This window comes from Lissotriton vulgaris, chromosome 2_1 (genome assembly GCF_964263255.1).
Source record: "Lissotriton vulgaris chromosome 2_1, aLisVul1.2, whole genome shotgun sequence".
NCBI lineage: Eukaryota > Metazoa > Chordata > Amphibia > Caudata > Salamandridae > Lissotriton > Lissotriton vulgaris.
In genome coordinates, this window is record NC_141687.1 from 1,830,586,883 (window position 1) to 1,830,607,700 (window position 20,818).

General features: G+C 41.7%; 1 protein-coding gene across 6 annotated transcripts in view; it reads right to left on the reverse strand.

Moving 5' to 3' along the window:
* The window catches only part of LOC147733351 (uncharacterized), a 679,639-nt gene that overhangs the window by 94,025 nt on the left and 564,796 nt on the right, over positions 1 to 20,818 (reverse strand). The window contains exon 2 of one of the 6 annotated variants that reach the window (XM_086957964.1): positions 644 to 705. The exons of the other annotated variants lie outside the window; for them this stretch is intronic. The gene's annotated coding sequence lies outside the window, so the exon portion shown is untranslated. The remainder of the gene's footprint in view (positions 1 to 643; positions 706 to 20,818) is intronic. 6 annotated transcript variants of the gene reach the window in all.

Sequence of the window (20,818 nt, forward strand, 5' to 3'; positions counted from 1 at the left end):
CATACCGGTCTACAACTAATGAGATATATTATAACAAAGACACTTAAACGTCTAGGCCAAAAGGGAAAAGACAGCGTGCATTAAGCAGAAAAGAATCCTATCAGCCCACGTACGTAGCTACACTTCGTCATCTGGGATTGGTGGTTGGTTGCACAATTCGTGCGACCAACAAAAATGATGTCAAAAACTGTGCTTGTTTTGCACCCCAGTGATCGATACAGCAAATCACCAGTCTTGATCAGTGATGCTGAAGGTTTGCAGTGCAAAAAAGTGAAAATAATTAAGTGCAAATGTTAAAATTGGCTACTACGATATTTCAGAAACTTTAATAGACCAATATAAACAACGCTACTGCAAAATGTGAAAATATATTATTAAAAATCAAATGGTTGGTGCGATACAGCCAACCATAACCTGTAGCTCCCATCAGGTAAGCAAACCATACAGGAATTTAGGATTCATTCCTACAAAATAATATAAAATAATATAAAATGGTTTAATTTATAACACATCTTTTCTTTTCTGACCTAGAACATCCAGGAACACCGTTATTTGATATCTCTATTATTCATACACTGGCAATATTGTCCAAATAACTACTCATATATAACTCTTGCGATCATCATAGAATTGACGTACTCACCCAGCTTTGTGTGGGAGTACTCCTCACCTCTCCTGGCGACTTCTCAGGGAATGAGGCCCACTCTAAAATGGGAAAACAAAGTAGATCACACAAGGAGTAACTATCTCTGTGGATCAATTCCCATATTACTCATAAGCCTTGTTGCATTAAAAAATCTCACTCCTTAACCAAAAACCCTATGAAGGGTACCTCTCACTTAGATGTACTTGGCAACTCATATCTGTAAAGGCTCTTGTCATATAGAGTCTCTCCCATATTCACGAGCCAACCAAAGCTCCATACTTAGAATCCTTCGCCTGACTAAAGATAATAGGCATGTGAATGAGTGTTGTCAAAAAAACTGTATCGAAAAGACAAAGTCATAAACGTCTATCAAAAAACTCTCAGTCACAGTAATCCCTCCGTTCATCTTACATTGGGATGTAATGGTCTAGGGCAGCGGGAAGACATGACAATTCTAGATTACGATTCAATGCCTTATATCGTGCCCAGGTAAATACTGTGTGCACCGTTAACAAAACGCCGCCTTAAGTGCTAACTAAGGAGCGGCTAAAAGTAAGCAAGACAAAATGTACGGTGTCTCTAAAGCCCAATAGTTTCTCTATCTGCGCAGTAGAAACCAGTTCTGATGAACATAGGGAAATGCAAGACATATTGGCCCCTACCTTTCCGTCGGAACCTCGGGTATTACTGAGCTGAGGGGGGGGTAATCACATGGCCCAAGATGTCATGAATAAATAGTCTCTGAAGCGTGTCTCCATTGGTGCGGGGATTATAGTGTGATTTGTAATGGAAACCGTAATCCCCTGACACCATGTTTTCGGTTCCAAAAAGGGTTCTTGGAGGACGGCCGCACAGGCGTTAATCGCTTAGTCTGTCGCATACTGATTACCACGAAATGCTCATGGGAGATGTAGTTAGATAGTTCCCATAGCGTTGTGTGTAATCGGAGATGTTAAATAAAGTTTGCTATAGCTATTCAATGTTTTTTGAAAAGTGGTAAATGTTCACTTTATCATATTTCTGGGGGCTATGCTTTAATAATAATTTCTGTAACCACGTGTCCCCCTTGGTTCAGAAAATAAAGTGTGATTTAAATTTAAAACGCCGACTCCCCAGCAACAATTATTCTGTCACAACTGGACTTCCTAAAGGTCCACCACGCTCCCAGAGCGTCGTGTGTGATCTCGTCGATGTTGAATAAAGTTAGCAGTAGCTATTCGGTGTTTATGGAAACAGTAAATAATCACTTAGTTGTACTCATGGGGGCTATAGTTTAATAATTCCCGTGGTGTCATGTATATATTTGATAATATGGTGTATGAATACTGCATAACTGACCATAATATTTTCATACATTAGCAACTCATCCCTATCAGTCCTAGGAGTGCGTGAAAAGTACACATCAATGTTAAATGTGTCTCACAATACAATACAATAAGCTATACATAAAAGTCAAGGAAAAGTCTCACTGGACTCAATCGCCCTGTGCTTACAAGATCAAATCTTGTTGCCCAAATGACTGTACTGCCTGATGACACATATTATATATGCATCTCGCGCTAGTTTGTTAATCACTTATTTATCAACTGGGAGGTCTAACATGATAAAGCCTACTCAGTGTAAAAGTGTATAAGATGGCTACTATGTGTAATGATGTAATGTATAATATGGTGGGATGAGACAAATTACAGAGTAACTCAGGGAATTTCATCATTAAGCCCCTGACTATCTGACTTGAGTCAGGAGGGCATGGAAAAAAATGGATTCTGCCATTTTAAACAAAGTTTTAGCCTCTCACCTCCCTGCAGAACTGCTCATGTCAGCTGATGCGGAAACAGCAGCTTCATTGACAGACTCCTGCTTAAAAATGCTATTGACATCTGTCTCCCTATCTCTCTAAAGAAGGATGCACCTCACAAGACTCCAGCTCCTTGGTACACAGAGGCGCTAAAAGTTGAAAAATCCTACTGCAAGAAGCTCGAGCACATCTGGCGTAAAGACTATTCCCAGTCTGCAGCTTCCACTTATAGAAACGCCCTAAAGTCTTATCACAAAGCATGCGCCTCTACTAGGGCTAAATTTGTGACGAAATCCATATCGGATGCCATTGACAAATCCAACGTTTTGTTTGGCCTAGTCAAAAATCTTGCTGGCTGTCTCACTACGGCAAAAGCTCCCCCGCTGTCGAGTCATAGATGCATTGAAATTGCCCAGTTCTTCACAAGTAAAGGGATATGATCCACTCTGACATTTCCACTTGTAACCGCGACAATAATAAAGTGGCTCATCCCACTCTTATTAAGGAAGACAACTGTCACGTGGCTCCTATCCCCTACCCATTACTAACCTGGCCCAACTTACAGATAGACGGTCTTCACGAAATGCTCTGCAAAACTAAATCTGGCTCCCCCTCGGATCCCTTACCCATTGCTGTTCTTCGGTCCCTTGATCCTCCGCAACTGTCTGCAATCTGTTCCAACTTGAACCTATCGCTCAAGACTGCCATCGTCCCTGCCATCTGGAAGCATGCAATGGTTACGTCACTGCTGAAGAAACCTACTGCAGACCCTGAGCTCCTCTCTAATTATCCCCCCATTTCACTGTTACCTGCCTTCCCTAAGGTTCTGGAACGTCACATCCATCACCACCTCACTCAGTTTGGGACTATAAACAATTTACTTCATCCTTCGCAGTCAGGATTTCGGCCAGGTTTCTCTACGGAAACTACACTCCTGGGCGTCACGGAGAATCTTCGGTCCTTGCTTGACAGAGGGGAGACGGCCGGGCTGATATTACTTGATCTCAGCGCGGTGTTCTACACCATCTCCCATAAAATACTTCTGGACACCCTAGCCACCATGGGCGTGGAAGAATCGGTCCTGGGTTGGCTGACTTCTTTTCTTTCTGATCGCACTTTTCAAATCTTCTCTCACTCAGCCACTTCCAATATTCACGGTGTTCCCCAAGGTTCTATTCTTAGTTACTTACTTTTTAATCTTTATGTTACCCCTCTGGCCTACATAGCAGACAGCGTCGGTCTTACTTTGTTTACGTATGCCGACGATTCGCAGGTTGTCTTTTCCCTCTCCCTCACTCAATCTGACGGGGCCTCCGCCTCCCTCCTTCAGCTTGGACTTGGAGAAATTGCCAAGTGGATGAACCACTATCTTCTCAAGCTGAATGGTGGGAAGACGGAGGTCCTTGTCCTGGGGCACAAACCTGACCTCTGGACTTCGAGACACTGGCCAGCCGAACTGGACCCTCTTCCTGCACCGGTGGAACAGGTACGAAATCTGGGCGTTGCAATTGACAGGGAACTGACAATGCAATGCCAAGCCAACAAGGTTTCTTCCACATGTTTTACCATCATTCGCTGGTTGAGAAAGATCTTGTGGATGCTGCCCAGCGACACTCAGAGGTCGGTGGTGAATGCCTTGGTCACCTCCCGATTGGACTATGACAACATACGCTACCTGGGGACGGCCAAGGCAGTCACTCAACGCCTGCAGTTGGTGCAAAATGCTGCAGCACGTCTTCTCAGCGGTTGTCGCAAAACCGACCATATATCCAGTCGCCTTCGTGATCTTCACTGGTTAAAGGTGGAAAACTGAGTGAAGTTCAAGGCACTCAGCTATATGCACAAGATAAGGCATAAGGTGGCACCTAGCTACCTACAGACCTTGGTGCAATGCTACTCCCCGACCCGGTCCCTTCGCTCCTCCTCCCAAATCCTCTTCTCTGTGCCAAAGGTCAAACTCTCCAGAATGGGAGGCCGCTCCTTCGCCTATCTGGGACCTAAGTTATGGAATTCTCTTCCTCTGATCATCCGCTCCGAGGACAGCTATACTCGCTTTCGTAAAGCAGTCAAGACCTGGCTTTTCGACCATTAACTGATTCGGCCTGACCATCCTCAACTAACTACATTATCTTAGCAACGGGAAACCTTTTGGGTAGCTGTCGCGCTTTAAAAGCTCAAATAATAAATACATTTGTGGTCATCAGTATGCGACAGACTACGCGATTAACGCCTCCAAGAAGCATTTTTGGAACCGAAAATGTGCTGTCAGGGGATTATGGTTCCCAATAAAAATCACAATATAATCCCCGCACCAAAGGAGACACGCATCAGAGACTATTTATTCATGACATCTTGGGCCAAGTGATTACCTCACCCTCGGCTCAGTAATACCCGAGGTCCCGAGGACAGGTAGGGACCAATATCTTTTCCATTTCCCTATGTTTATCAGAACTGGTTTCTACTGCGCAGATAGAGGAACTATTGGGCTTTAGAGACACCGTACATTTTGTCTTGCTTACTTTTAGCCGCTCCTGGTTAGCACTTGAGACTGCGTTTTGTTAACGGTGCACACAGTATTTACCTGGGGACGATATAAGGCATTAAATCGTAATCTAGAATTGTCATGTCTTCCCACTGCCCTAGACCATTACATTCAAATGTAAGATGAAAGGAGGGATTACTAAGTGTGTTTCTGTGATAAAGAGTGGGGATTACTGTGACTGAGAGTTTTTTGACAGAGGTTTATGACTTTGTCTTTTTGATAGAGTTTCTTTGACAACACTCATTCACATGCCTATTATCTTTAGTCATGCGAAGGATTCTAAGTATTGACCTTTGGTTGGCTCGTGAATATGGGAGAGACTCTATATGACAAGAGCCTTTACAGATATGAATTGCCAAGTACATCTAAGTTAGAAGTACCCTGCGTAGGGTTTTTGGTTAAGGAGTGAGATTTTTGAATGCACCAAGGCTTATGAGTAATATGGGAATTGATCCACTGAGATAGTTACTCCTTGTGTGATCTACTTTGTTTTCCCATTTTAGAGCGGTCCTCATTCCCTGAGCAGTCGCCAGAAGAGGTGAGGAGTACTCCCACACAAAGCTGGCTGAGTAAGTCAGTTCTATGATGATGATCGCAAGAGTTATATATGAGTAGTTATTTGGACAATATTGCCATTGTATGAATAATAGAGATATCAAATAACGGTGTTCCTGGATGTTCTAGGTCAGAAAAGATGTGTTATAAATTCAACCATTTTATATTATTTTGTAGGAATGAATCCTAAATTCCTGTATGGTTCGCTTACCTGATGGGAACTACAGGTTATGGTAGGCTGTATCACAGCAACCATTTGATTTGTTAATACTATATTTTCACATTTTGCAGTAGCGTTGTTTATATTGGTCCTGACGAAAGCCTGGTGGCTGAAACATGTAGACCTGCCATTTCACCGCATTTGACAGTTATTCTTTCCAACTGTTAGCGCTCTGTTTTTAGATTTGACACTAGAATAATGTCTATTAAAGTTTCTGAAATATCCCAGTAGCCAATTTTAGCATTTGCACTTAATTATTTTCACTTTTCTGCACTGCAAACCTTCAGCATCACTGATCAAGACTGGCGAGTGGCTGTACCGATCACTGGGGTACAAAACAAGCACAGTTTTTGACATAATTTTTGTTGGTGGCATGAATGGTGCAACCAACCACCAATTCCCGAAGACGAAGTGTAGCCACGTACGTGGGCTGATGGGATTCTTTTCTGCTTAATGCATACTGTCTTTTCCCTTTTGGCCTAGACGTTTAAGTGTCTCTGTTATATTATATCTCATAATTTGTAGACCAGTAGGTTTTTGTGTTGTTTTTCAGTGATAGATTGGGGATTAACCACTACCTGGTCTTTAAAGATTTCCCTAGGACCCTCTGTTAAAATCCATCAGCGTTGTGCTCATCAGAGTTCGCCCATCTGTGGGCAGTTAATTAATTATATAAATGTGTGGGTGTATCCCTAGAATGCTTTCCCACGTCAAGCCTCTGAAGACGAGCAACACGGCTCAGAAACGCGTCAGGCTTTCATCCATCACAGGGGAGCGGCAGTTGTCGGCGCACATGGAGGTCCTTTACCCGCTGTAATTGAAGAGCTGCTGCTCATTTGCAATCCTGCTAAGTGGGCAATTGGGAGCATTAATATATATATGGAGCAGGTATATCGATGACCTGTTCCTGGTGAGGGATGGGTCTATTGATGAGGCTAATCGGTACATAGAAGTGCTGAATGATAATGAGTGCAATCTTAAATTCACAGGGGAAATACATAAAGAAAGGGTGAATTATCTTGATCTTCAAGTAACTGCAAGAGATGGGCAAATCTGCACCCAACTTTATCGTAAGCCGACCGCTGGTAATAGCGTTTTACACGCTTCTAGCGGTCATCCCAGGAAACTCATTAGGAATATCCCCTACGGGGAATTTCTGCGACTCAAGCGCAACTGCACACAGGATGAGGATTTTGAAACAGCAGCCGCTGACAGCATAGAGAGATTCTGTAATAGAGGATATAACAGGAACCTCCTTCAAGATACTTTAAAGAAAGTTAGAGAGATACCCCGCAGGACCCTTTTTGAAGATAAAAAAATTGAATCTTCTGAAGAAATGAAGTTCCGCATGATTACACCTTTTTCTGCGGATTCCTCCAAATTAAGATCTATCTTATCAAAGCATTGGCATATTCTTAAATCTGACCCAATAGTAGGGTCTGATATTCCTGAGAAACCATTGATAACCTTCAGGAAGGCACGCTCATTGCGCGATGAGATGGTTCACAGTTTTCTACAACCACAGGAGAAACAGATAGGGGCATTAAAGGATGTTAAAGGCTTTTTTCCTTGCGGAAAATGCAAAGCCTGCTCTGCTAGCAGAAGAACTTTATCATATGAAGTTACAGGCTGCAAAGGTGGGAGAAAAATCACTAAATTTATGTCCTGCCATACGGATCATGCAGTATACTGCCTGATATGTCCCTGCTCGTACAGATATGTGGGAAGTACCATCAATCCTGTCAAACTTCGAGTGTTGGAGCATATGCGGGCTATTGTGAACAAGGATTTCACATACCCGGTAGCCAGGCATTTTGCAATTAAACACAACAGTGACAGGAATCTCCTTAGATATTTCTGTTTAGACCAGGTTGTAGAAAATCCCAGAGGAGGTACCAGATTACAGACACTGAGAAGATTGGAGTCCCGTTTCATTATCGATCTAGAAACTAGGGCTCCGAAGGGACTGAATATTGGGGAAGAATTGTCAACTCACTTGGGTTAAATGATACATGTTTGGAATGTATATTAGTTTGTTTTATATTCTAAACACAATAGTGATGTAAATTCAGATTTTTTAATTGAGGATGTACTCCAATGCAATTTTTGATGACCATGGAAACTATATGCAAAGTTTGTCATTTTCTCTTAACATTATTCTGAGATGTTAGCAGCCATTAAGGCTGCAATTGCCGATCCACGGCTAGATTTTGTTTAATATAACAATACAAATATGATACATCAAGTATAGAATGAGCATTGTCTTGTGCAATGCTATTTTTGCTCAGAGTGATGTTCTGTGATTAATTGTACCTACTAATAGTTAGGACATCCTTCACAGTTATGGGTAGCCGATTCACGGCATAATTGTTTATCAAATAACCGTTTTTATGACAAGTGTTGCTTTAATGTGCATTATGTCGATGAAATAATGAAAGGTTAGAAATGACTCACATATTGATGCAAAAAATGCGACATGTTTCAATGGTCATTTGTAAAATCGTAACACATTTCAAGATGGCGCGCATTCTATGTGCAACCACCCAAGTCCGTTGTTTGTGTCAATAAGGGTTGCAAACACTGATAATGGTGCCGCGCAGTGCACTCCGATGTTAACACTGACGAAGGGATCTCATTCCCGAAACGCGTTTGTTTGAAAAATAAAACTTTTCTGCTGAAACTGCTGCTGCTGTTTTCGTGAGTGCTGGCTTTCCTTCCAACCCGGCTGGGTATGCGTGAGGGAATTGGAGCTTGAATTTAAAACGCGAACACCATCGGATTTCTGGCACCCGCTTTTAGAGTGACTCGTGCATTTGGTGTTTCTGGAGCGAGGAGATATATATATATATGTATATATATATATGTATATATATATATGTATATATGCGCAAGCTCAATCCCTCCCGGTCCCGGGTGGGAAATAAAGACTGCACACACGGGAATCTTCAATTCAAGAAAGCAACTTTACTCGCACAGACGCGTTTCGGAAGCCACGCTTCCTTCCTCAATGTTGTTACATCGAAACGCGCGCCGGAGCGCCATTTTATTTCAAATGCACACATGGGTTTTGGTATGGGACATAGAGAGAGGACAGGCGCGCGAGCGCCATATTGCTAGTACATGTCGGTTAACAATAACATAGCATTGAATAAACATTTTTACCACATAGTTTCTATGGCAATATTAAAGTTGGAGCAAGCTTTTAAAGTTGAAAACATTACTGTCAATCGAATCTAGCCGTGAATCGGCGTAGAACCTCTCATATGACATTTATTTATTTATTTATTTATTTATTTATTGACATTTGTAGAGCGCGGCGAATACCCGTGGGCGTCTCGGCGCTAGTTAAGGGATGGATCAGCAACTGGGGTAAAGAAGATATACAAGGCTATTGGTCAAATAACCACGTCTTTAGCTGTTTGCGGAATGTGAACAGGGAGGGACTTGCTCGGATATGTGCAGGAAGGGTGTTCCAGAGTCTAGGGGCGGCAACCAGGAAACGCCTGTCGCCCCAGGTGACTGTTCTAGTGCAAGGCACAGCCAAGAAGTTCTGAATAGAGGAACGAAGAGATCGGGTTGGGACATGATGGAGAAGATTCTGTTTGAGAAAGTGGGGACCTTGATTATTGAGTGACTTGTAAACAATACACAGCGATTTGAATTTGATACGGCTGCGTATCGGGAGCCAATGGAGATCCCTAATGATGTTTGTAACTGGTGCGAACTTGGGGATCCCAGCCAGCATTCGTGCGGCTGCATTTTGGATTGACTGCATCTTATTTGTCACTCGGACTTGGGCATTTAAGAATAGAGCGTTACAATAGTCCAAGGAGGACAGGACTAGTGAGCTGACCAGTGTTTTCCCGGCCGTGTTCGGTAGGAAAGGTAGTATTTTCCTAATCATTCTCAATTTCATATGAGCTGAAGCCGCAGTTTTATTCGCATGTGCCATAAAATTGAGGCCAGCATCGAAGATGACGCCTAGATTTCTCACTTTGCTAGCTGGACTCGGCGGGGGACCGAAAGATGGTGGCCACCAGACAGGTGACCAGCCCGGGGAGAGGTGACCGAAGATGACCACTTCAGTTTTTTCTGAATTGAGTTTCAGACAATTCGTGGCCATCCAGTCACCTATTGCCATCATTCCTCTCGTGAATCGATTGGCAACTTCCTCCCCGTCCCCTTTGATAGCCAGTACCAATTGGGTGTCATCGGCGTAGGAGGTCAGGCTCATCCCAAATGCTTTGATGACATTTGCAAGGTCCGACACGTAGATATTAAATAGTGTCGGACTCAGGGATGAGCCTTGAGGGACCCCACACGGCAGAGACACCTTCGATGATTGGTAGGGTCCTAGAGATACTGCTTGTGATCTATTGGCCAGAAACGATACAAGCAGGTCCAGAGCAGTTTTCTGGACCCCCAGTCGTTCGACATTACGCGACATTACGCGACATTACACGAGGGCAGGGAATAAGATCTCGCCGTGGATCGGCATGTGGCAACCAGCCAGGTTGCCTCTTCGGTCACCCAAGCCCAATGCACTAAACTGTCCCAAAGCTACCCTATATTGTTAATTGCACTTTGTTAAAAAGTTGCTATATGCTTAACAAAAATCCTGAAGATACCGAAAATATACATTAATCAATCTTAACATTCATTTGATCGATAGTTCTCATCAGTTCATTCAATAATAAACCATCAATTGCCGAAGGAAATTCATAGCAAGTAACAAATCCATTTTAACTTTTTCTGTGTACATGTGTAACCTATACAGGATTGATCGCTGCACTCTACTACTACTTCGTTATCACTAAGGGCCCGATGTAGGTAAATCCCATTTACCGATTTAGAAATACCGAATCCTACCGATTCGGTATTTCAAAATCGGTAAATGGTATGTAGGTCCCAACATCTGGATTCGTTACCGAATCCTTAACAATTCTTTAATTACCGATTCGGTAAATACCGAATCGGTAATGCCCATTCATTCCTATGGGCTTTGAAGCCCATAGGAATGATTAGGCATTACCGAATCGGTATTTACCGAATCGGTAATTAAAGAATTCACAAGGGTGCAGGGGGTGTCACTTTGACACCCTCTGGCACCCCCAAAACAGGCACATGTGCCATGTGGCAGGCATACCTGCCCTAAGGGCAGGTCTGCCTGTCACATGACATAGGTGTGCATGCACACATGTGCATGCACACCGGAATCGGTATTTTACCATGGATTTGTATTCCATGGTAAAATACCGATTCTGTAAGCCATGTGCAGAAGGTACATTGCCTTTCTACATTGCATTTTCGGTAATTTTACCGAATCGGTAAATATTACCGAATCGGTAATTATTTTACCGATTCGGTACATATTACCGAATCTGTAAATTTACCGATTCGGTAATGATACCGATTCGGTAAAATTACCGAAAATGTGTCCCTACATCTCAATAGCCCTTTACCGATCGGAAACGGCCGAAAATCGGTATTTTCGGCCGATTCCGATCGGTAAAGGGCTACCTACATCGGGCCCTTAGCTGCCTAGGTGTACTGTTAATTCTTATTCACTGCCCTCACGTAATGTCATATGAGAGGTTCTACGCCGATTCACGGCTAGATTCGATTGGGAGTAACTTTAATATTGCCATAGAAACAATGTGGTAAAAATGTTTATTCAATGCTATGTTATTGTTAACCGACATGTACTAGCAATATGGCACTCGCGCGCCTGTCCTCTCTCTATGTCCCATACCAAAACCCATGTGTGCATTTGAAATAAAATGCTTTCTTGAATTGAAGATTCCCGTGTGTGCAGTCTTTATTTCCCACCCGGGACCGGGAGGGATTGAGCTTGCTTATTGGAAGCGCGAGGCTCCGACGCGCTTGGACCGCACCCGCCGAAAAGAGTGCCACGTACTTTGGGGCAGAGAGCGAGGATATATATATATATATATATATATATATATATATATATATATATATATATATATATAATTAGGAAGTAATAATCAATACATCTGATAAGGGAGGCAATATTGTCCTAAGGCCGAAAAAAGATTACATCAAGGAGGCAATGAGGCAATTAAACAATGAACAATGATATAAAAAATCGAGCAGAGGAGAATACAAGAAAGCGAAGGACACAGTAAAAAAAACTGCTGCACCAATGTAAAAGGGAAGGTCTAATTTCATCATCAGAGTTTAATTACCTTCATGTTGAGAATCCGGTAATACCAGTTTTATATCTGATCCCGAAGGTGCATAAAATGGTCTCCCCAACGCCAGGTAGACCAATTATCTCCGCAATTAATAGCATATCTGAACATATCTCCCAGTATATTGATTATTTTCTTCAAGAATTTGTCAAAAGCCTCCCAAGCTAGGTGAAGGACACTTGGGATTTCCTGAACAAACTGAACACTATCAAATGGGAGGAAGGCTGGTGTCTGAATGCATTAGACATCGAGTCGCTGTACACCAGCATCAATCTTGAAGCAGGACTGAGAGCAGTGAACCATTTTTTGAGTAAAAGATCTTGCAAATATTATGGTCACAATAAGATGCTATGTGAACTAAATGCCTGGTGTTTAAACAACAACTTCTTTTTGTTTGGTAGGGAGACTTGGAAACAAGAAAGGGGTGTGGCTATGGGATCCTGTTTCTCCCCCAGCTATGCATGCTTGCATGTTGGCTGGTGGGAGGAATAGGTCATAAGCTAAATAGCCAACATACATCAAGTGCGCCACTGGTTAAGGTTCATAGATGATGTTTTCTGTGTATGGGAAGGGGATGAGGTCAGTGCACAAGAATTCATCAACAATTTAAATAACAATATTAGTAACCTTAACTTTACATTCAATGTTAGTAGAACCAAAATAGAATTTTGGGATGTGAAAGTCTCAATACAAAACAATAGTATAGCAACAACCTTGTTCAGGAAAGATACAGCAGGCACCAGTATATTGCATGCCACCAGTGGACATCCAAGGCACCTCATAGAGAGCATTCCATCCGGTGAACTATTGAGACTTAAACGAATATGTAGTTCACCACAGGAATTTGAAAGATTCTCGAAAGGATGGTGGGTAGGCTTGAAGGGAGAGGCTATACCAAAACAACCCTTACACAACTCTAAGTATGGCCAATGAAAGAACCAGAGAGTCTCTGTTATCCCCTAAAGAAAAATCCACTGACAGGGAGGTAGCAAGTCCTAGGCTAGTTACCATGTTCAGTAAACAGGAAAGGAAAATCAAATCAATTATAAAAAAGAATTGGCCAATTGTGCTCACAGATGGGGTGCTGGGTAACAGATTGCCTGCAACACCCACCATAACATACAGAAGAGCTAGATCTATTAGGAACCAATTGGTTAAAGTGAGGCCTGAGATTGGTACTGTTAATGCATGGCTTAAACCTAAAGCAGGTTTTCACAAATGCTCATCATGCCGAGGTCGGCATAAATACAACCCACTACAATACTCCCTTTTCTGAGGTTAGTGCGCCAATTAAGGGAAGCTATGGATGCAGGGCGGAGTATGCTGTGTATGTTCCGACGTGCACCTGTGGCTATCGATATGTTGGTAATACCAAGCTGCAGGTCCACGTAAGAATTTTGCAGCATCTCAGTGCAATAGTGAATAACGATACTGCTCATCCAGTGGCCAGGCATTTTAGGGCTGAGCACAACAACAATCTGAAATGCCTTTCTTACTTTGTGATCAATGCGATGGCCCCCATGAGAAGGGGTGGGAATAGTGAAAAAGCATTACGGAAACTAGAGACACACTTGATTTTGGAGCTGGATAGCAAAAGTCTGAATAGGTTAAACACTACTGAAGATTTGCGCCATTTTTATGAGTACTGTATAAGATCGTTATTGGGATTTGTGATTTGGGGTTTTTACTTATGAGGATATTTATTTATTTATGTATTCATGTATTTATTTATCCCAAAAGTAAGTAAGAGCATTCATGATTAACTGATTTCAGGGGAAAAGGATTAGATGGACATGACACAATGAAGTTAAAAGAGTGATGAGATTTACAATGTGAGGACTGTTTATAATCAAATGCTTGAAAGTATATAAAAAAGTAATAATGATATCTGACATTTTTCTTAAAATGTAACCCCTAAAATTTGCACAAATAGGGTAAATATTAAAGATTTAGATGTATATATGTATAAAACTTTATATAAAAAATATTTTTTTAGGGGTATACTGTAACTTTTTCTCATGAGCACGGTAGCACTTTTTATGTACATATTTATTCATCACTTACTTAAGTATGTATAGGCCCTCACATAGACAAATTCAGAATAAGTTTAAATTAGTGAAGATAGAGAGGATTTATGAACTCGGGATAACTACATTAATGCAGATTACAAGAGATTTATTTATTTATTTATTTATTTTGCAACTTATACCGCTCAAACTAAAACCCGAAGGTGTCAAGGCGCCTAGCAAAAAAGATCAAAAAGCGGGCAGTAATGCACTTACATGTACGCTTGAACAAAGAGGCGAGTTTTAAGGGCTGCTCTGAAAGTTTAGAGGGAGGGGAGGGACCTAAGTTCTAATGGAAGATCGTTCCACCATTTAGGGGCCAGGAGGGAGAAAGCCTTACCACCCCATCTGGCTTTCCGAGTACGGGGGATGTGGAGGAAAGAGTGATTGGAGGAGCGGAGGCTCCTGCCAGGGTTGTAGTATGTCAGGATGGCTCTGATCCCTGTGGGGCTGCTTTTGGCCAAGGCTTTATAGACCATACACATGGACTTGAAGACAATCCGCTCCTTAATCGGAAGCCAATGCAACTGCTTCCTGGCCAGCGTAGCCGAAGAGCGACGGGGAAGATCAAGGACAAATCTAGCTGCCGCATTCTGTACTACCTGCAAGCGCTGCATCTGACTCTTATTCAGTCCAGCATACAGCGCATTGCAGTAGTCCAGGCGCGATCCCAAAAGGGCGACAGCAAGTTGTCTTCTTGCCGGCTGGGAAAGATAGTTCCTTATTTTCCTGAGAACATGAATTATGCCCCAACAGGTCGATACCGTCCTGTTGACTTGCTGGCGCATGTCCAGGGTAGGGTCAATCATCACCCCAAGGTTTTTGGCTGAAGAAGTAGGTTTGGGGCACAGACCAAGCGAGTCGGGCCACCACTCCATGGACCAGATATCTTCCCTTCCACCGAACACCATCACCTCGGTCTTCTCCCCATTCAATTTGAGTGAATTGTATATCATCCACTGGCCGACGGCCTCCATACAGGATCTAAATCTGGAGGCGGTCAGCTCAATTGACTGGGAGAGAGACACGAGGATCTGTGTGTCGTCCGCGTAGGAGACTACCTCCATCCCAAAAGATCTAATGAGTCTGGCAAGGGGGGTCACATAGATGTTAAAAAGGGTGGGACTAAGCGCCGACCCTTGAGGGACTCAGAGTGTTGAGGAATTGTAGTGATTCACAAGACAGAGAGAAGGCCCTGAAAGATTTACAAGAGCGCTTCAAACAAAGAGGATACAGTGACAACTGTCTGGAAACATCCTTTAATAAAGTCAGACAGAAAACAAGAGAAGAAGTTCTTTTCAAGGATAAGAGGGTTAAAAAACAGGAAGGGAACGATTGCAGGATAATCACGAACTACAATAAGTTGCATGGCTCTGTGAGGAAAATACTTAGCAGGCATTGGCATGTCATTAAAAATGACCCAATTATTGGTCCTGCTTTAACCTCTAGACCTCTGATTACTTTTAGAAAGGCAAGATCTTTTAAGCAGTTACTAGTCAAAACCACACTGGCTAAGGTAAAAAAGAAGAAAACAAATAGGAGTGATTGGTTGGCCAGAAAAGATGGGTTCCTTAAGTGTAAAAAATGTAAGGCTTGTGAACATGGGAGGAATACCAGTACATACAAACCAGGCCTCTCAAATAGAGTGAAAAAAATCAAAGGACAATTTGACTGTAAAACGGAATTTTCGATTTATGTTTTAAGCTGTGGATGTAATCTACAGTATGTTGGTAGTACAATTAAACCCGTCCACCAGCGGATACTACAACATTTGAGGGCGATAAAAAATGCTGACAGGGCATATCCAGTCGCCCGACACTTCGAAAAATTCCATGACAAGAATGTGAACAGTCTATCCTACTATGTGATTGATTCCGTGCCCTTGAATGAAAGAGGGGGGGATAGGGTGAAAAAACTGCGCAAACTGGAGTCATGGTACATAGTTGAACTGAATACAAAAAGCCCGTATGGATTGAACATTGAAGAAGATCTATACACTCACCTATGATTTACTTTATGACTTTAAAATTAATTTCTTATGGTTTACTTGACTTCCTGCATAACAGAGTTCATTTTCTCTAGGAGAAAAGTAGTAATGAATTGTTTTTAAATAAGTGCTCTTACAGTAAATAAGTAGAACAGAAGGGGTTTGCCCACTGGGGCTTTATTTTTGAACAAATTGTCAGCGAGTCATCTACGCACAATAAGAATATCAGTTAAACAATATTGAATTTAGAGGCTGATTACTGTTTATAAATTGCCAACTGAGGTGGTTTTGGTGAATTAAAATAAGCCCACTTGGGCTGAATTGGCTTTACTAGAAACTGTGTGAACATCCCGAATTGGGGTAGTAGAATGAGTGTATATTAAGGAAATACTTATTGTTTCTTATTAATTCTTTCACTGTTTTTCACCACTTTGATTAGAGGCTTTATTTATGTATATTGCATCTTGATACATTTATCTAAATGATATTGTAAACAATATTCTTTTACTCTATTTTCTGTGCACGATGAGAACTTGTGTAAATAACTATTCTAGTTCTATGAATTTGTTAGTCACGTGATGCGTCACGTCAGTAGTAAGCACTTTAAATGAATGTATGTGTTGACATAAACCCTATCGTGACCAAGCCTGCTGGGTCAGGCGAAACGCGTCGTAAGCGACTTTTGAAATAAAGAAGGTTCTTTCACTACGCTGTGTCGTCTCCTTCGGAAATTGGTTCGAAGTGTTGAGCGCTTGATATATATATATATATACATATTCACTGAAAAAAACATATGTTTCAGCCACGTTATCGTTAGGAATTCGAATTTAAAAAACCTTAGAAATTCACTGAAAAAAGCATAGGTTTCACACGTTATAGTTAGTTGGACATTTCACTCATACAAAACCATTTAAATTCCCCCATTATAGTTAGTTCAGCCCCCGGGGCTGCGGGGGGGGGGCATGTGCCCCCCAGGCAGGTAGGATATATATATATATATATATATATATATATATATATATATATATATATATATATATATATATGCAGAATTATGTTGTTTCACGCTGGAACTGCTCACGTTTGCAGCATGCAGGAAAGGACATGGACCACGGTAGTAGGATGCCAATTATTTTATTAGTGCTGTTGCCATAACCTTTCGGCTCAGGAGAGCCTTGATCACATGAAATCGTGATATGGTGAACCCCCCATTTTTAAAGTGCAAATGCTTGTAATGATACAGGTCACACGGCATAGACATAAAGAACAGATTACCTCGTAGCTGCAACTCATAAATAAAATGATTAAGTTGAAACATAATAGGATAAAATCGCTGTATAAAAGTTAAATGCATAATCATCCAAGGACTGTCTCTTGGAGTAGCAGTTTAGTCCTATATAAATGTGCAAATTATGCTGTAGTAGTGCAAAGGGTTGTGCAACGTATCGCAAATCATCAATACAAATACCATATCACAACTAAAAATCATACACTGTAAAGGTAAAATATATATGTTGGAATCCACGGAACTTCCATCATATATATTAAAAGGGTGGAAAGTCATATTTCAAATGATTGTATATTGTGACTTAATAGGAGTTGATCAGTTAAATACCACTGTAATGACACTCATTGGCCCCTAAATTGGAGGGCAACCACCCTGGCAAACATGGTGCAATATGAACAACTCCTAAGACTACACATATGTAGTTTATTTCTAGCACATGTTGAATCTCGGGTTAAATCCACAAACGAGGTAAAACACCGTTGATGCATAATGCACGCCTACAACCAATTCAACAAGTGCTAAATGCCATAAATATGTAAATTAGAGTGCTAAGTGTGATGAGTTAAAATCTAAATATATCAAAGTCATAGATAGACTGAGCCCAGTTCTATCTAACTTGGGGTAACCTGGCTGGTCGCAGCCCTAGACATAGTCACACTGACCAGAATTCGATAAATACAGAGTCAAGTAGAAAGAATAAATATGAAAATAGTTGTATTTACAGGTGTCGAATAGCAATGTTACAGTATATTCACCTTTGGAGCAGTTGGAAGATGCAAAATCAAAATTAAAGTTAAAATTAAGATTGGCGATAAAATCTGTTATAAAAAAAAAATTAAGATTGGCGTAGCTTAGTAAAACAGTGTCGAGCATGATGGAGGGAAAGACAAGGGAAAAAGCTAATCCGATCTAATGGTACAGGGACCCAGTCCAATAGAATTATTGGAGTCCACTGATTATGTGTTACGCATGGAGATTGCTGTCAGTATGGGATATATGTAATACAACATATTTTTATTTAAAACAATAAATAATTTTCAAACATAGTAAAAACTATTTAAAATAATCCATACTGTATAGAAGTGTTGATATACAGTACAGACAACAATATCTTTGTTAGACTTCAGACCGCTAATACAGACAAGTATGAAGATACTCCGTAAGGTTAAGACCCCCCAGTTGTTTGGTGTCAAGTTTTAAGATATATTTGGTCTCCAACTTGCGCAGTTTAGCTTCTCTATTGCCACCCCGTCTACTGGCACTCACTGCATCAATGACAAAGTATTTGAGCCCTTTGTTGTTGCTTTGATGGTGCTCTTTGAAGTGCCTTGCTACCGGATACGTATTGTCTTGATTGACAATCGCTCTCAGATGTTGTAGAATACGCTTGTGTACTACGTGCTTTGTACTCCCTACATATCTGAGTGAACAGGGGCATTCAAGGATGTAGACAGCATACTCTGTCTTACATGTCAGTACTTTGCTTATCTGATGTTCTATATTACTGAACCCATCCTTGAAAGTCTTTTTGTTTATCCCGTGGGTACAAGATTTGCAAGTTTTGCACTTAAAAAAACCACTATTGGTTTGCAACCAAGATGTCTTTTCAAGTACTTCAGGGCTCGTGTCTACTAGTCTATCCCTCATAGAGGGCGCTCTGCTGAATGTGATAGATGCCTTTTTCAGGAGTGTGTTGCCAATGACAGAATCTTTAAAAATGACAGGCCAATTACGGTTGATGATCTTACGTACCTCTTTGTTTTGTTTATTGTAGCCAACTATAATTCTGAAAGGATCAATAGGTTTTGCACCCTGTGTAATTGTCTCAGGTATGTCGGTTACGGTTTGGTTGCCTATCTCATCTGCGGTGTCATATTTAGTCAATAATTGAATTCGGCTTACAAGCATGGATTTGGATCTGGCTGTTTCAATGATCTTACTAGAGTACCCTCTTTCCAGGAACCTAGTTCTGCTGGCTACCTAAGCCCGGTGTAAGTCGGTGTCATTACTGCACAACCTTCTCAGGCGAAGCATTTCGCCTTATGGTATGCTCATAATTAGATGAGCCGGATGTGCACTGCCGGTGGGGGATAGTATTGCCAGCGGTGGTCTTCCTAAATAACCGTGTCTCAAGTTTGTTGCCACTGGCATGGACCTCTGTATCTAAGAAGGACACCTGGGTTTGGATTAGAGTGGCAGTGAATTTCAGATTGTGTTCATTCACATTGATTTGTTCCACAAAATCCAATGCCTCCTCCTGACTGCCTTGCCACACCACAAATAAGTCATCAATAATGCGATACCACGCTACCACCTTAGAATCCATGATTTCACCAAAATCCGCTCTGAGGACCAGTTCCTCCCAAGCACCCATATGCAAACAGGCATAGCTTGGTGGGAAACTGGCCCCCATAGCTACTCCTTGCAGTTGCCTATACAGTAAGTTGTTATATATAAACACATTATGTTCAAGGCAGAATTCAAGCATTTGTACCAAAATCACATTATGATCTTTGAAGAGCACATTTCTACGTGACAGATAATATTTAACAGCAGCTATACCATCAGAATGCCTAATACTGGTATATATATATATATATATATATATATATATATATATATATATATATATATGCATACATCACGCGCTGCTTCTGCGACGCAATCCAGACCACACCAGCAATACTCGTCCAAATGGTTTTTATTAAAGGTAAAAGTTAGGCATAACGCGTTTCGAGTCCCTTGACTCTTTATCAAATGCCAACAGCTACAAATGGGTTCGTTTCTGATTTTAAAGGAACGTAGCTTAAAACACTGAAGAGGGACCACAGTCTATAATGTTTCGGTTGTAAAGGGACAGGCATCAATGTTCGTGATGGTTTTGGATTTTCACAGTTTATCTTTGCTTCAGAGGTTAGTACCTTCCTTGTTCAATTGTTATTAGTAACGCATTGCACAATGTTCATTGATGTGAGGTTACCTTTGCTGCCCAGTCTCATTCGTTCGGTTCTTTGAGACTGCAATTACCAGAATCCTCTTCACCTGTCCTCCATTCACTTTACCGGATTTCAGTGCAGATAATGGCAAAACTCCACTGAACACTCTGTGCGCCGAGTGCGAATCACGCAATAAAAGGGAAAATTTCCATGTCTCGGCCACTTTGTGCTTGTATAGTTTCGCGACCATTGATGTAGCAAGTCTTTTCAAGTGTCGAGTATGCCGTGCTTCAGAAAAGTCTTCCGCATACCCTAGCTGTTTCAAATTCCATTTGCCCGACCAAGGCGGGCCTCAGATAGTGGCCTCATCCATCAGGTTAGTCTCCTGTCGCTTGTTACAGCCGGGGAGCACCCATAAGAAAAGCTTCTCGCTTCTGTCCATTTTCCTGACAAACGAGCGCCTCCCCCTCACGGATCGTGGGCCTGGTCCTGAAGTGTGTCAGACACTCCTGTGCAATGCATACAACATCACGCGCTGCTTCTGCGACGCAATCCAGGCCACACC